Source organism: Myiozetetes cayanensis, unplaced genomic scaffold (assembly GCF_022539395.1).
Source record: "Myiozetetes cayanensis isolate MyiCay16 unplaced genomic scaffold, myiCay2020 scf9, whole genome shotgun sequence".
NCBI lineage: Eukaryota > Metazoa > Chordata > Aves > Passeriformes > Tyrannidae > Myiozetetes > Myiozetetes cayanensis.
Genome location: NW_026088185.1, coordinates 36,702,850 through 36,718,823, shown reverse-complemented (window position 1 = coordinate 36,718,823; position 15,974 = coordinate 36,702,850). Strand labels below are relative to the sequence as shown.

Below are 15,974 nucleotides of genomic sequence, written 5' to 3'. Positions count from 1 at the left end.
GAGTTAGCATATTAAGCATTAAAAATATTTAGTAAATATTTCTAAATGCAGCCTCAATTTCAGGTCCCACAGGTAAAATTTCTAAATGCAAAGTTAAAAAAAAAAAAATCAAAATATCTTCCCTATTTTCATCAACTCTCCCCAAAGAAGACTGATCTGTATTGGTTGGAAGGGACAGCTCTCTAAAAAAAAAAATTCAAAATGAGCTGTGAACATCCACTATTCTGTGGGAATATGGTATTTATTGGCTCCAAGGTGATCAGGCAGGTAAAATTAGGGATTGTCTCTGGAGAAGAAATGGATGAGGTAAGAGTGAAAATGGACCAAGGTGTTTTAAACCCTTGTTTGGAGGCAGCAAACCCAGCACAGCCCCTCCCTGACTCACCCGGGTGCCCCGAACAGCCCCCCTGGAGGTGGCCACAATTCCCTTTAAAATCAACCCCACACACGTTCCTTCAACTGGGGCACTTCAGATTAGGGATCTCTTCCGCCTTTTCTGGAGGGATTTACAAAAGCTTTTGGAGAAATCTCCAGGCTATGGAATTAGCCCGGTATTTATAGCTCTGCTTCCCGTGTTCTTCGAGCTTCCCGGCACCTTCTTGCTCCCCATCTGCCGGTTGTTGACACGGCATAACCTTGGGATTTTTGGTTAGGAAAAATCCATAAGGATAAGAGCATTTCTTTGGATATTGTGGAATTCTGGCTGGATCCCAGGGCGAGGCAGCTCCACTTTGCTGCTACAACATAACCCAGGGCAGGAGTGGAGCTGCACATTTTCCAGCGTGGATAACTGGAGCTCTGTTGTTTAATCATGTCAAAATAGATTGCTCCCAAATAATATGGCTAATGCTCCACGTGACACAACACTGGAATTTCCTCACCTTTCAGATGCTGGTCCCATACAGTCATTGAAATCTTTTAAAGCCTTTTTATTTTGTTCTCTTATCAAAACTCCACAAATGGGTGCACTGTCCACCCTCTACAAAGGTACAAACTGCTTAATTGTTCCCTCCTCTCCTTCAGCACCACCAGATGCTGCAGATGCCTGTTCTCCCCTTTAATTTCTGTTAATATTGGCCCAAATATTAACTTTGTCCTCACGGCAGAAAACCACCATGGTAGAAATCCACCCGACAAATTTATTTGGGAATACTCACCTACATTGCTCCTCATGGTCTTGCTGGGGGATTTTTAGGCTCCCTTAAAACTCCTGGTGCACTTTGAGCTTGGCTTTAGACAGTGTCCTGTTGTGCTCTATGTCCATCGAGGTGGCTCCTGGGCTTCCCCCACCCCTCATCTGAGGAACTCCTGCTCCCCACGTGACATCTGGGGACACAAGCAGAGTGGGTAAATTAAAAAGTCAGCCCAACATCTTTATTTCGCTTTTCTTGGTCACTTTTTAAGTCCCAGTGCAATCACTCCAGTAATTACTTGATATAAAATGCAAGAATATTTGATTTTCGAGGGTAGGACGGCTCTGATCGGAAAGGATCAAACCCAAAGATGCCTTTTGTTACTGGATGGTGTTTCACTGGCCAGGAGAGTGAGGAAATTCCTATAAAAATGAGTGTATGGATCCTCAGTAGGCGAATAAAAAGGTCATGTCTTCAGCCACCTGGAGCTGTGCTAATCCACACCAAAACCCTCCCCCTAAGGACGAAAAGGTTGGGTTGGAAAGGGTTATGATTGATGTGTCTGAATGTCTCTGACACCCAGAGGAGCCAACAGTCCTTTAAATCAATTAATTAGATGCTTTTAGGGGTGAAAGGGATTTGGGGCTCGTCAGGTTAAAGGCACATCCAAAGAACTGGTGGGTTAAAACCTCGGATCTGAGAGTCTGAGGACTCAGCACAGGCACAGTTGGGCATCAAATTCAGAATTATTGGGGATTTCCCACCTTTTACAAAATAAACCTTCAATTAAAACAGCTGCAGCATCACTGAGCTTTGAATCCTACAGACAGTGGAATGAATTTGTTCTGATTTTCGTGTTTGGAGCCTCTTTGAAAGCCGTTTGTCACCACAAGAAAGCTCTTGGTTGTTCTTAAAACCTTCTCCTGTCACAGGAAACCCACTGAGTAAAAAACTTCAGAGAAGCCAAACAAACAGGGTGTGAGCACACAGGTCACAGGGTTTACCTGTTCTTCAAACTGAATGCCATGTACAGCCAGTCCAGAGATATTTTCATATAATACCCAGATGTTATTGAATTACTTCACAATGTGACCATGATTATACAATAATACATTTCAAAACATGACCATTATGATATATTATATAGATATTATTGAATTCTTTCAGAACATGACCACCACCATGTCATGGAATTGTTGTATAATTATATATTTCAACACATGACCACCATAACACATAGATATTATTGAATCACTTCAAAACACGACCATTCATGTAATTATAGATAAATAAGGATCCATAGCTTCACAATATAGCTTATCTTTACAGTAACCAATCAAATAAAAAGGTGGGATAATCCCCCATTAAAGAATTTGCATGAAGAGATATTTTAGATCCCGGTTTCACTATGGATAAAACAATCTTCACATCAAATTATTAATGTTCAAACCCGTTGAAAGGTATTGATAAGAGCCATTTTTATGAAGGGTTCCCCTGGAGCATGTAATGCTGATCACAGCAAAGACTGCAAAACTAATTTACTGGAAACAATTCCAATAGATGGATGAAACAGCCCAAGAATAAAACCTAAGTCAGAGTAGGGCTTAAAAAAAAAAATCTGGGTCACATGGACAGTGCAAGGACTGGAGCAGCAGCAGGGAAAGAAGCTTCTGTTAAAGGCCTCAAGAAATCCAGAGAAAAGCATTATAAAAATTAATCTCAGTAAATTACCTGACTCTCTTACCTTATCAAAATTACACAGTGTCAATAAAATAATGATACAAATTATCTGTACTGATACTAATGATATAAAAATGGACTTAGTGACTATAACATTTTTATTTTTTGACTGAACACATATCCATAACACCAAACTTCCCAGAGTTCTCCAAAGCTGCAGGAATCTCAGGGTGACTGTATTTTTGGGGAAGAAACAGCTGTTTTTTTTCCCCAGTGCCTTTTGCTGCGTGGCTCCCTTTGTGTGAGCTTTCTATTTACATAACGAGTCTGTGCCAACAGATTAAAAAAAAAATCCTGGGCCCCTCTAATCTCTGCAGATACAATATTCTTACAACCATGGTATTATTGGGTGCATCTAAAACAAAAGAGACCAAGGGGAAAAAAAAAAAAGGGGGGGGGGAAATGCACAAAACTGTAAGAGAAACAAACTCAACTTTTCAACTGTGAGCTGTCCCAAAGGAGTGTGAAGAGGGGATGGCAACCAGCCTGTTGGGCCTTCACTTCAGGTGGGTTTGAAATGCATTTCTTTCATTCACACAAAATCTTATTTAGTCATTTGCGTTGTCTTTCACAGCCCCAAAAATATATTTAATTTCTAGTGGTGGCACTGCAGCACCAGGGGATGAACAAACCCATCACACACATCTGACACATCAAAGAAAAATAAAAGAAATGGTGATAAAATTCGAAATCACCGTGTTTATTATCTAAATACGTGGCAAGAAGAGAAAGGCCAGGATGGTGTGGATGGGAAGGGACCTTACAAACCATCCAGTGCCAACCCCTGCCACGGGCAGGGACACTTTCCACCGGCCCAGGGTGCTCCAGCCTGGCCTTGGACACTGCCAGGGATGGGGAATCCTCCCCTTCTCTGGGCCACCAGAAGGAGAGGCAAGGAGAGAACTCACTCACCTACCTCCAAGCAGGAAGACTGGTGGATGGAATGCACCAGGATCTGGTGGGTCTCTGGACTTTTGGGAAGAGTTGGAGAAGTGCTGTTTCTTCAAGTGTTTGTGTTTCTTGGCCCGTTTCGTTGCGATGAAGCCTCTTCTTCCTGCAAGGAAACACAGCTTGCACTGAAAGGCCTGCGGAAAGGCAAACCATCCTCAAGTTCCCTCTGGAAGGATCCCTTTTTTTCACTGACCAGGAACACGGGATTAGGAGAATTCCCTACAGTCCAAGGCAGGGGCCAGGTCTGGCCTTATCCTCCTCTGCTTTACATTTGCACAGGATTTAAGGCTGCAGAAACAGAGGCCACGCAGCTGGAGAAGGGATAACAGGGCTTTTAAATGAGATATTCCTGAGAAGATCCACCAGAAAACTTCAGAGAACTCAAATGCTACAAAAGATGCCCCGTTTTGCTTCTTTATGTCTGGTTTATAGATGCACTTCCTCTCTTTGTGTACACTCAGATACATATTTATACATAAATTAACATAAAAACCCACCATAAAATTAACATAAAAACCCCACTGAAAGGAGATTATAGATTTGCAGACTCCCTTTCCCCCAAATGCCAGGTAGATTTTCTCCCCAAAACAAACACAGGTACAAAGGAATTTCTGACTTCAACCTGTGATGGAGGATCCTGAACAGAGCCTTGTGTTTAATTTTATTTTTAGAACCAGCATTAAGAGTGGGGGGAAATACCTGTGCATGATTAAGCCTGGACTAACTCCAGGGCTCCCAGGACTTTCAGGTTTCCCCAAAGCAGAGCTGGAACCTCAGCCAATCTAGGCCTGGCTTAAACCAGGGCTCTGTTGGCTCCTCAGAGCTTGAACACTGTGGGGACACCACATTTTTGTCCTTACTCCTTCACTTCCCTGAAATGTGAGGGGGAAATCCCCAAGGTGGAGCCCCTTCCTCACCTCAGAGGGCACAACTGAGCCTCTGCTCCAGGGCTGCTCCCTCTGCTCCCAAGTGGATCAGCCAAGGGAGCCGATTTGGGTATTTCTGCTGGATTAGTCTTAACCCAGATCCGTTCCCTAATCCCTGGGGCTGCAGGAATGCCTGGGCTGGGCTGGGAAGGAGTGGCAAGTGGGCAGGAATGAGGAGCTCCAAGGGGGAAAGAGCAGCAGTGAGTTTGGCTCAGGCCACTTGGAGCAATCCAGGGTTTGCTCCTTCATTTCAGAGTCCTGGAAACGCTTTCCCATCTCCCGTTTTCATTGCAGGACCTCGGGATATTCACGTTTAAACAGGATTTATATTTATGTGCCTATATATTCAAACTTTGGGATCCCAGTTTAATTGTTCCTATGCCAAAGAGCGGGAGGAATGTGCAAAACAACAACAACAAAAAAATCTATTTGGAATACCTGAGTGGAGTCACCACAAAGCTGCTGGAAACAACGATCTGATTAGAATTCCCATCTATTATCCCAATATTTGCTAGACACAAGGCCTGGAGAAAATGAAGTTAAAGCAGAACAGATGGCCCAAGAAAAGAGAAGCCACTCTCCTGCCTTCCCAGGCTACCTTTGCAGGAACATATGGCCTTTCCCTGGGCTTTTGTGGGACAACAAGTGGGCCAGATGAACACAACCCCGAGAAGTGAATTATGACCCCCTGACAGCACGAGGCACCCAGTGCAAAACATGAAAGCTGAAGGGAACACAATGGGAACGGGCAGGTTTTGCAGAGAAACTGATTCATAAAATTTGATGTAAGGCTTAATTACTATCACATTTCTTTGAATTATGTGATATAAGACTAACATACTAATAAATTCACTTTACATATGTGATACAGACACACAAGTAACATTTTTTGCCAGGGTTGGCAAGGCTGTCAATTTGAGTGGCTGCAGCTTTGAGCAGGGGAGGTGGAAGAAGGGATATTCTCTATTTTTTTGTCTTAGAAAAGAAAGAAATGTATTCTCTGTATCCTTCATATGAAGTTAATCCTCGAGATTTAAAGCCTGCAAACTGAAGGTCTCTTCAACAGCCACACCCCCTGATTTATTTTGGTTTAGAATTAAGAATCAATGAATAATTTAAGAACTTCAACCCCTGGCTGTGTTTCCCTGGGCTCCTTTGCCCACCTGTTGTCCTGGTACTGCTTCACAATGGGAATTTAAAACAGAGGTAACTGGGAAACTGCTGAGGATAGAGTCAGTAAAAAAAAAAAATAGATTTACTACTACAAAGTAATAAATAAGTGAATTTCTTTATCACAGGATGGGTTGGGTTGGGAGAGGCCTTAAAGCCCATCCAGTCCCAACCATTTCCATGGGCAGGGAATGTTCTACTGGACCAGGATATATCCAGGATACCCCACCAGGGAACTTCTCTGTGCAGTTGTCTGTACCTGGGGCACATCACCATTCCAAAAGGGGTGTAAAGCAGTACAGGAGGCCTTGGAATGAGGAGAGGACAATGTTAATACAGCCCCTTCTAGATTTCTCTGGCCAACACAAAGCCTCATCATACAAAATATAAATATCCCCCCCCCAAAAAATGAAGACATTTGGTAAAATAACCCAAAGAGGGGACATTTAACGCAGCAAGCAGGAGGCCAGTTTATATTTTTGCTTTATCATCACATAATAAAGTGTCTGCTCCGAGACACGACATTATGGCTTTGTTTAAACTTCCACCCTCCCCCAAAGAAAATAACATAAACTTCTCCAAACCGGGCTGCTTCTTATTTAAAAAGCCTGGGCACAAATCTCCATAACTGGTAAATCTTGATTATTTTAAAACTCCTCTCAGTGACCAGCACCCAGCACAGACTCTTTGCATCCATTCTCCACTGAGGTGGAATCATGGAAAGGGAATTTATCCTGCCTGGAACTGGAAAGGTTGAGACAATTTCAAAATAATTTTTTTTTTTAGAACTCCAAGTAGTTCTTTCAAAGTGATGCTGCTACTAATTAGTCCAACTAATTGTCCAGTTCATTGATAAAAGTATCGAGATGGTGTTTTTGTAATCCCCCGGCACGGGACTCCCGAACCAGAATTTCTGGAATTCTGATTCTATTCTTGCTAAGGTTAATAGATGGTTTCCCACTGAGTTTAATATAATTCACATTGGATCACTCCTGAGTCTATATTTATATAAAATGCCCTACTATTCGAATCTGTTTGATCATTTTAAAATTATCCACCTTATTTATTCATAGATAGAGATCAAAATTCTGTAAAAATTCAGCCCAGGATTGAAGGAGTTTTCAGAAAGCTTCCATGGATTTTATGTTCTTAAAAAAAAGGTTTTATGTTTTTATAAAAGTCTGTTTTTCAGGTATTTCTAAGCACTAAATACTCAAATATTCCTCTGGTTTTTTTAGGAATATGTATCACCTGCTGCATCAGTGCTGAGGCCTAACAGAAATATTAAATATTATTTATGACAGATGTACCAAATGTCACTGGGGAAAACAGCGCCCATCCTCTTAAAAAGCTAATAAAATTCACTTTTTTTGCGAGATTTTCTCAGTTTATGAAAAAGCCCAGAGATGAGAAAAATGCTGCAGATAATAATAATAACAATAATAATAATAATATATAATAATAATAATAAAACCAAATCCAAGTCCTCCTGATGCCTGAAGGAATTCCCAGATCTGGGGGCTCCCTGGGGCAGTCATTGATCCCCACCCCCTGTGCTGCTCTGCCCACGGTGATCATAAAAACAGCTCATTTTGCTGCAGGATTGGGCAGAGATGATTCCTCTTTTACCCTGGAATCCTGATTTCCAGACACAATTCCTGCTGCTTGTTCCTGGCACTGGGGTGAAGCACAAACCCTCTCGCCCGTCTCCTTTCCCCTGCTCGGGATGATGTTGGGAATCTGGTTCCTGGACACTCTCACCAACAACTCCTGCTCCTTTCGTCCTCACCACACTCTTTCCTCTTGGATCTAATTCCTCAGGCAGGGAGCCTGCCCTTGGCACAGTCCTGGGACTCCTCCTCACCCCCTGTGAAACCCTCTCCAAAATACGGTCACGCATCTCCCCCCGACAGCGCCTGAGCTCCCTCTCCTGCTCCTCATCCCTCGGATCTGACCCTGCATTTCTTCAGGATCTCTCTGTGGAGTCTCATGAGGGGCAAACTTGTCCCAGTGTAGCTCCTCAGCCCAGATGTGGAAGCATTTCTAGTCATACAAGACTTTTTCAGTTAAAAAAACCCCTAAAAACGGGCAAAACCTGAGCTGGCGGTTTGGGCCTGCAAAGCCAGGATGAGGAAAGTTCTCCGAGCCCACACCTATTCCCCGCTTCTCTCCAGGCCGGCACTGAGGAGCCCCTCCCTGGAGGGAAAATTTCAGCCACATGAGGGGGATTTCCAAGGAAATGATCAGCAATCCATGAGCGTGTGCAGGGAACGGAGCTGGGAAGGGGCTGGAGCAGCAGGAGGGGCTGAGGGAGCTGGGGGGGCTCAGCCTGGACAAAAGGAGGCTCAGGGGGGACCTTCTGGCTCTGCAATCCCTGACAGGAGGGGGGAGCCGGGGGGGGTCGGGCTCTGCTCCCAGGGAACAGGGACAGGAGGAGAGGGAACGGCCTCAGCTGTGCCAGGGGAGGGGCAGGATGGATTTTGGGCAAAATTCCTTTATGGAAAAGGTTGGCAAGCATTGGAACGGGCTGCTCGGGGCAGTGGTGGAGTCCCCACGCCTGGAGGAGCTCAAAAAACAGGTGGATGATGTGGTGGCCTTGGGCTGATGATCCTGCAGGTCTTTTCCTTTTCCTTCCACTAAAAGCTGAACCTGCCCCTGCCTGACAAAGTGTGAGCCAGGCAAACAGCACAGGGAAAATCCCGAGGAAAAGCAGCATGGCATTCAAAACCTCTCCTAACGTTGGGAACACCTTATCACAGGGCATCATAAATGCACCGGGGGTTTGGTTTGTTGGGATGACCAAAGGGATTCTGGGGGAAGGGGACGAAACCAAAAGTCCATGAGAACATGATCCCTCCTGAACACTTCCATGAAGCGGATGGGATTTTTTTATCCCATATTTTCTCTGTATAATCAGACAGGAAAAAGAGGTGACAGTGAAAACAAGGATTTAAAGGTGTGAAGGGGTTTGACAGTGAAACAACAATAAAACCTCCAAATTTTCAAAGTTAAAGAAAATATAAGCTGAAGGATTTTCACCTCAGCAGAGCACGTAGAGGAAAGGATCTGAGAGCAAGACTTTTAGTCACAGTCACCACACAACTGGGTTAAATTCAAATTTGCTCTTTCATCACATGATTTTATACAAAATTTGCTCTGTAACCAAAAAAACCCCACCCTTTCAAGCCAAAGAAACTCCTAATACACGAGAAGTTAAACACTTCTAATTGCTCTGCAAGTGATCTTAATTTAATAATTACATAATTATATTTATTTCATAATTAAAATATAAGTGTATTAACATGACAGCCTTACAATTATGTACGGTTTTAAGAACAGGGAATTGCAAAATGTCAACTGGTCTAATTTAATGTCTCAATTTTCTCCTCCTTCACAGAAACCACGGGTTAAATGTCCCAGTTCCTTCATTCTTAGCCTGTTTTTTTACCCTTTGTGGATTCAGGCAGGATAAAAGATAAAAGTTTCTGGCCCCTGAAGCTTCTGTTTCCTCTTTTGCACTCACAAACTTCCCCAATTCAAAGTCCTGGCAGGAAGGAGTTAATGAGAGCTTCCCAACGCCAGAATTCAGTTCCCAAACAGAGCACAAGGAGCAAAACTGCAAATTCCTACTGAATTATGAGAGGAACTGTGGGGACAACGGGATCCCCTGGGAGCTACTGATCAATATTTTGGGGCTCCAGACTGATCCAAACCAAGCAGGCAGATGTTCAATGCAAAGGAACTGAGTGGTCCCATCACCTCCAAAAAGTTCAAGGCTCAAAGTAATTCCCTCCACAAGGGATTTAATTAGATTTTCAAAACCATACCTTCCAAGGGATTTTTTTTGGTCCCCCTTTTTTTTTGAACGTGGAAACGTGGCAAACACCTCTAAACAAGAGGTAAAATGTGAAATTCTGCCTTGGCCCTCACCTGGGATGAACAAGAAAATGCACTAAATGGGAACTGCTGTGGGTCAGCCCAACTCATGATGGTGAACACAGGAGGGTAAAAAAAGTTTGTACCTCAGCACCTGAGGGTATTTTAGGCAGCAGGTAAAAAAAAAAAGATCAGTTTAAAACAAGTGGTTTTTTTTTTTCAAATATTAAATACAGAAAATATGAAAATATTACTGTACCCTCCCATTCCTCACAGTGGAAAGAATTGTTACAGCCACGTCCCAAAACCAAGAAAAAAAGGAATAAAAGCCATTTCAAAGCAGTGCTGATTTCCTGGGACACACCATTTCCTCTCCCACCCATCCCTACTGGATTTAATGAAGTTCCAGGGATACAACACAACCCTGGGCTAAGCTTTTGTTCCTCAGAAGGGACACAAAGGAACAGTCATCCCCTTTATTTCTGGAAGTTTTTAACACCAATTCTATTATTTTTTTAAGCCAAAAAAAAAAAGGGACGTTGCTGTTCAGGTGCATCCCAAGAGAGCTTTCTGGGATGTTCATTGTATGGCAGCAGAAACCTGGTAAGTGTAAATAGTGAATTTTGTGGATGCAAAATGAGGAAGCAGGGTGGGATTATGGAGCAACCAGAACTGACAGCACATGATGTTGAGGCAAAATGCATCCCATTTCTCATTCCATCTCCTCCTGCACAGGAAAGAACGCCTCAGACTCTGGAGTAGGAGCTGGAAGTCCATTAGGTTCATCACTGATTACCTGGCTTTAGCATCACATTTATCACGCAAATCTTACACTGCTGGGCAGGTCCTGCTCCCAGTCCTGAGCCCAGGGGTGACTCTTGCTCACCCCATGGGATCACCCATGGATACCCAGCTGCTGAACTACCTGTAAGGGGGGATGTTTTCAGCTCCCAAGCTTCCTTCTGGAAGTGTTCTTCGGAAAACTGTAAAGATTGGGATTTTTAAACGCCTCACGAGTTCAAGTTTCCCCAAAGTGATTCCTCAGGGTGATCTCCTCCTGGATAAACACCTGGCAGGAGGGGCTGGGATGGAATTCCCAGAGAAGCTGTGGCTGCCCCATCCCTGGGAGTGCCCAAGGCCAGGTTGGAACAACCTGGTCTAGCAGAAGGACTGGATGAGCTTTAAGGCCTCTTCCAACCCAAACCATTCCCTGATTCTGTGATAATCTGAGACTTGGAGCACTGGGAATCACTGGCCTTGCCATGCCAGTGTCCACCTCTCCAGTGAAACATCCAAACAGGATTTCCCACGGGATGCAACCCTTCTCCCAGTGAGCCATGGGCACCAACACAGCTCAGAGCAATTAGCAGAGCCAATTAAGGGCTCCCCAGTCCTCCAAAGCCACATCTGGACTGGTGAACCACCCAAACAGCAACAGCTGAGGAGACAGTTTGGTTCCTGCAGAGGACTGTGATTAAAAAAATCCATTAAAAAACAACCCATGTTTATTTTCTCTAGGAAACCTCACCAAGAAAACCTCGTTAGAAACATCTTCAATCCTCCAGAATCTGTATTTTTTTACCTTTTAGCAGAGCAAAAGAATCGAGGGAATGAGCAACAGGGGTGGTTTCAGAATTCTGACAGTGTCCCTTATGCCTCCAATGAGCAGGTTTTGGATGGGACAAAACACCTGATCAGCTCAAGGGCAGACAAGAAGCAATTTAAGGGATGTGGAGTCTCCAGCCCAGAGCTCCTCTCGCCAAACACGCTGCAAAATTCCCTGAATGTGTCAGGAGCAGAAGGAAGGTCAGGTGGCTCGGAACGAGGTGCCTGTCCAGGAATGCAGGGACAGAACACACTTCAATCACTCCAGTGATTTGGGAGTGGAACTGAAAAGCTTTTCCCATCTCTGGGATGCAGCAGCTGCAGCTGAACAGGGCTCCTTGCCTCAATCCCTTCATCCCACTTCCAGCCAGCTCTCCTTCCCAAAGCTGAGGGGTTGAACTCGGCTTCTCATATCCTTACTTCTGGATTTAGGGATTGGTGCTGGAGGAGGAAGTCAGACCCTTCTTTCCTTCCAGCCCCACATGTAATCCCCCTGACCTGAACCCCCAAATCCCTCTTGGCCTGTGCTGCTCCTCCAGAGTCGATCCAGAATGGGAAAGGACAACGAGGGATCCTGCCCAAGTCCCTGCCTGGAGTGCACACACCAATCCTGCTTTCCCCTCCCTCAGAATTTTGGGTTTAACCATTTATTTATTCTCTATTTATTATTTTGATTCATTATTATATCCACTTATTTTATCTCTGTTTAACACCCTCACTGCTTCCCTCAGTAATTCAGGGGATGAAGCTCTACAGGCCCATCACTGGTGCAGCCACAAACTGAGCACATTGTACATCCATTTTCACTCAGAGGACCTCTCTGGGAGGTGATTCCCACACAAATGCCTTCCACAAACCCTTCCCAATGGGGATAATCTCTCATTTCTGCAAGCAGTGCAAGAAAATGCGTAAAGCACCTGTGCAGCAACAGGAGGGGAGAAGAATATTGCACTAAAAGAAGCAAAAATATGGGTACGGAGGATTTAATAGGGACAAACACAAGGAAAATATTCCAGTCCTTGCAGATCACAGATTGGTTAAAGTTGGAACAGAGCTCCAAGGTGAAAGGCAGAGGAGCAGCAGTGGCTCAGTTTGAAATCTTCTCAGCCCTTTCTAGAAGAACACACCGAAAACCAGCTGGTTTTGACAGGACTGCAGGTAAAGGTACCAGGGTGCCCCAGCCTTAATATTATCCAGGACAGGTGGCAAAATTACCTAAATAGTGGCAATGTGGCTTTTTTTTTTTTTTTTATAAGTAGCATCACCCAAATCAGGGATTTGATCCCCTGCCTCAGGTGGAAGACCCAAGTTTTGCAGTTTTCCAAGAAGAATGGCTCTGCAATGTGCTTTTTAAGTGCCCCTTTGTAGCAACAAAGTGCTTTTCTCTCCCATCCCCAGCTCCCAATGATTGTTTTCCCAGGATCACAATCAAAGTAATAAATATTAAAGGCATTTGACACGCACATAATTTTGACAGAACAGATCAGTGAGGGTTTTTTTCGACACTTCAGATGGAATCCTAAGCCAGGCTGGTGTTGGAAAGGGTGTAAAGGACCCCACCTGCAGCACACGTGTGATGGGTATAGATTGAATTCTGTGCTCTGAGAATACAATACAAACTCAAAAGCTGCTCCATGAGAACTTCCTGCAGCACAAAGAGGATCCTCCAGTCGGAACACCCACGTGTCAGACAGTTCCAGAGTGCCATTATTCCCCTGTCACCTGCTCATTTCCCTGCAGAATCTGTCCCCTGCAAATGTCACTCGCTGCCACTCAACTGCTTAAATTGGGCTGGGGATAAAAAGAAAATTAAAGAGGGGGGAGAAAAAAAACCAACCAAACAAAAAAAGATATGTACCTGAACCAAAAGAAATGTTCACACTGGGAAAAGGATCAAACTTCCAAACAAGAATTAGGAGCACAAGGAATGAAGTGTTTCAGAAGCTGGGAGAGAAACGGGGCCCATGGAAAACAAACTTCTTGCTCTGTGCAAAAACTCGGCAGAATGGCACGAGATTTTCTGCTCAGACCTATCAAATCTATCATATTTAATATATAATCTCAACATTTGGCTCTGAAATGCACCTAAAAACAGTGGTATTGAAGAGCTAGGAATATCCTATAGGAATATCTTATAGGATATATCTTATAGGAAGATGAAAGAGTCTTTATAGGAATATCTTTTTTTTTTTTTCTTCCCCAAAACCCTTTAAATAATTTCTGTGGAAGAAACTTTGGAATTAAGTAGGTCTCCTTTCATTAAATATCTGAAGGTAGAATTCATTTATATCCTGCTTTAGAGAAATTCCCTCGGGATTTCACACAACCCCAACCCTTTCATATGAAAAGGAGACAGAGAGAGACAGAAAATTGACTGTTCTCAGGAAAACATCACAAAAGGCAATTGGGCTCCTTGGGTTTAAATGATAATTCAGGAAAAACAGTCTGAGGATCTGGCCTGGAGATGGGAAAATGATGGAACAGGCCCTGCTCCTTGTCTGCCTTTCCCAGAGAAGCTGTGGCTGCCCCTGGATCCCTGGAAGTGTCCCAGGCCAGGTTGGAGCACCCTGGGTTAGTGGGAGGTGTCCTTGCCCCTGAGACGGAATTGGATCATCTTGAAGGCCCTTTCCTACCCAAACCATTCCGTGATTCCCCAAAACCTGCTGCTGAAAGGTACAACAAAGCCAAAAGGCACATTCTTAATTCCATCTGCAGAGCGAGGCCCGAACATTTTGCAGCCCAGAAGATCTGGAACCACAAAGTGAACAGCGGAAGACAGGATATCACCGATTAAATGCCATCTATTTAATTCAAGGAGGAAAATGGGATGTTATCCTCGAACTCAAGATGAAGCACAAGGGCCAGGTGGGTGAACCAGGGTCACCCAGGCTTGGAAGGACCAGATTGCAAACACACTGACGGACTAAAGACCAAAAGCTCTTAAAAATAGATCCAAGGGGACAGAAACAGGGTCTGCTCGCTCCTCCCCAGATGGGAGTGTTTTAGTGCCGGTAAAAAAACAAGGAGAAAACACAAGCTGAGATGCCCAGAATGTGAACTGAATGTTTCCTTGGATTCCACAGAAGCATCCTGAGGACGCTTTGAGGAAATACCCAGTGAAACACAAACCTTCCACACAGAAATACTCTCCCTGCCCCAGTAAAGAATGTTTCTTCTTAACCCCAACGCCAACTTCGATGATTATTCCCCCCAAAGCATTTGGTTTTCCTTTACCAAATGTTGTAGGTTCCCATCTTAGAACAAATAGAAACATATGGGAAGGTCTGTCCTTTGAAGGGAACTGTAACAACAAAACAAACCCAAACCCCTCAGCATGGCAGAAAGAGAAATAACCTCGCCCAGCTCTGCACTGTTTGTCTCTCAAATGTAAAAATCTTCCTTCTGGAGGTCAAAAAAACTCCCCAAAACAAAGAGAAAACGAAATGTCAAGAGAACTGCCTTGATTTTTTTTTTCTTCATTTATAAACGCTACATAAATGAGACACTTAATTTGTCTGGGCTAACAAAGCACTTCCAAGAATCCTCCAGTCATGTTGTTCGAAAAATAAAGAATATATATATATTATATATGTGTTATAAAGATATAGAGCACAAAGATCTGCAGAACAAGCAAAATAAAGATTATATATAATATATGTATTATGTATGTGTTATAAAGATATATATTACAAACATCTGCAGAAGGAGCAAAATAAAGATAATATGTATGTATTAAATATATGTATTATAAAGATATAGAAAGATCTGCAGGACATGTAAAATAAAATTTATATATAATACATGTATTACATATGTATTATAAAGATATATACTAGAAAGATCTGCAGAGCAAGCAAAATAAAGATTCTATACAAAATATGTTATACATATACTATAAAGATATATATATTAGTAAGATCTGCAGAACAAGCAAAATAAAGATTCTATATATATAATATATGTATTATATATGTACTATAAATATATATATATATATATATTAGTAAGACCTGCAGGACAAGCAAAATAAAGGTTATATATATAATATATACATATATTATAAAGGTATATATGATAAAGCTTCCACAAGCAGCATGAGAAGCATCAGATTCGTGCCTTCCTTTTTCATTTAACAGTCAATTTGTCTCAAATTCTGCAGGAATTTTCGGGAGATTGACCCCCTATTTTACTTTCTGTTTCTTTTCCACCTAATTTTTGGCCTTCTCCTCAGCTGCTCTCCGGGTTTTACCACACCAGGTGGTGCTGGGCCTGTTATCACACACACACACATGGATATTGCAACTCATCTGCAGGTCAAAAAAACTCGTGAGAAAGAAGGAAGAATAAGGAAAAACCATTAAATGCAGGGAGGGGAAAAAAAAAAAAAAAGAAGTTAATGACTCATATTTTTGTATGGAAAAGAAACTGAGCTCCCTCCATGCAGCTTATTTTTCACATTAGCAGGATAAATAAACTTACTAAAAAAGAGGTTAAACGTTGGCAGTGCAGAGCCAGGCCCCTAACATTCAGTTGCTGTTTGAGTCTGGTTGTTTTTGAGGCCAAAAACTAACTT

At 43.1% G+C, this 15,974-nt stretch overlaps 1 protein-coding gene across 2 annotated transcripts in view; it reads right to left on the bottom strand.

Annotated features, from left to right (window-relative positions):
* MBD5 (methyl-CpG binding domain protein 5) overlaps positions 1–15,974 on the bottom strand; it is a 91,828-nt gene that overhangs the window by 39,247 nt on the left and 36,607 nt on the right. The window contains exons 3-4 of one of the 2 annotated variants that reach the window (XM_050339648.1): positions 3,786–3,927; positions 1,158–1,326 (exon numbers count right to left, since the gene is read on the bottom strand). The gene's annotated coding sequence lies outside the window, so the exon portion shown is untranslated. The remainder of the gene's footprint in view (positions 1–1,157; positions 1,327–3,785; positions 3,928–15,974) is intronic. The other variant, XM_050339647.1, reaches the window with a different exon arrangement.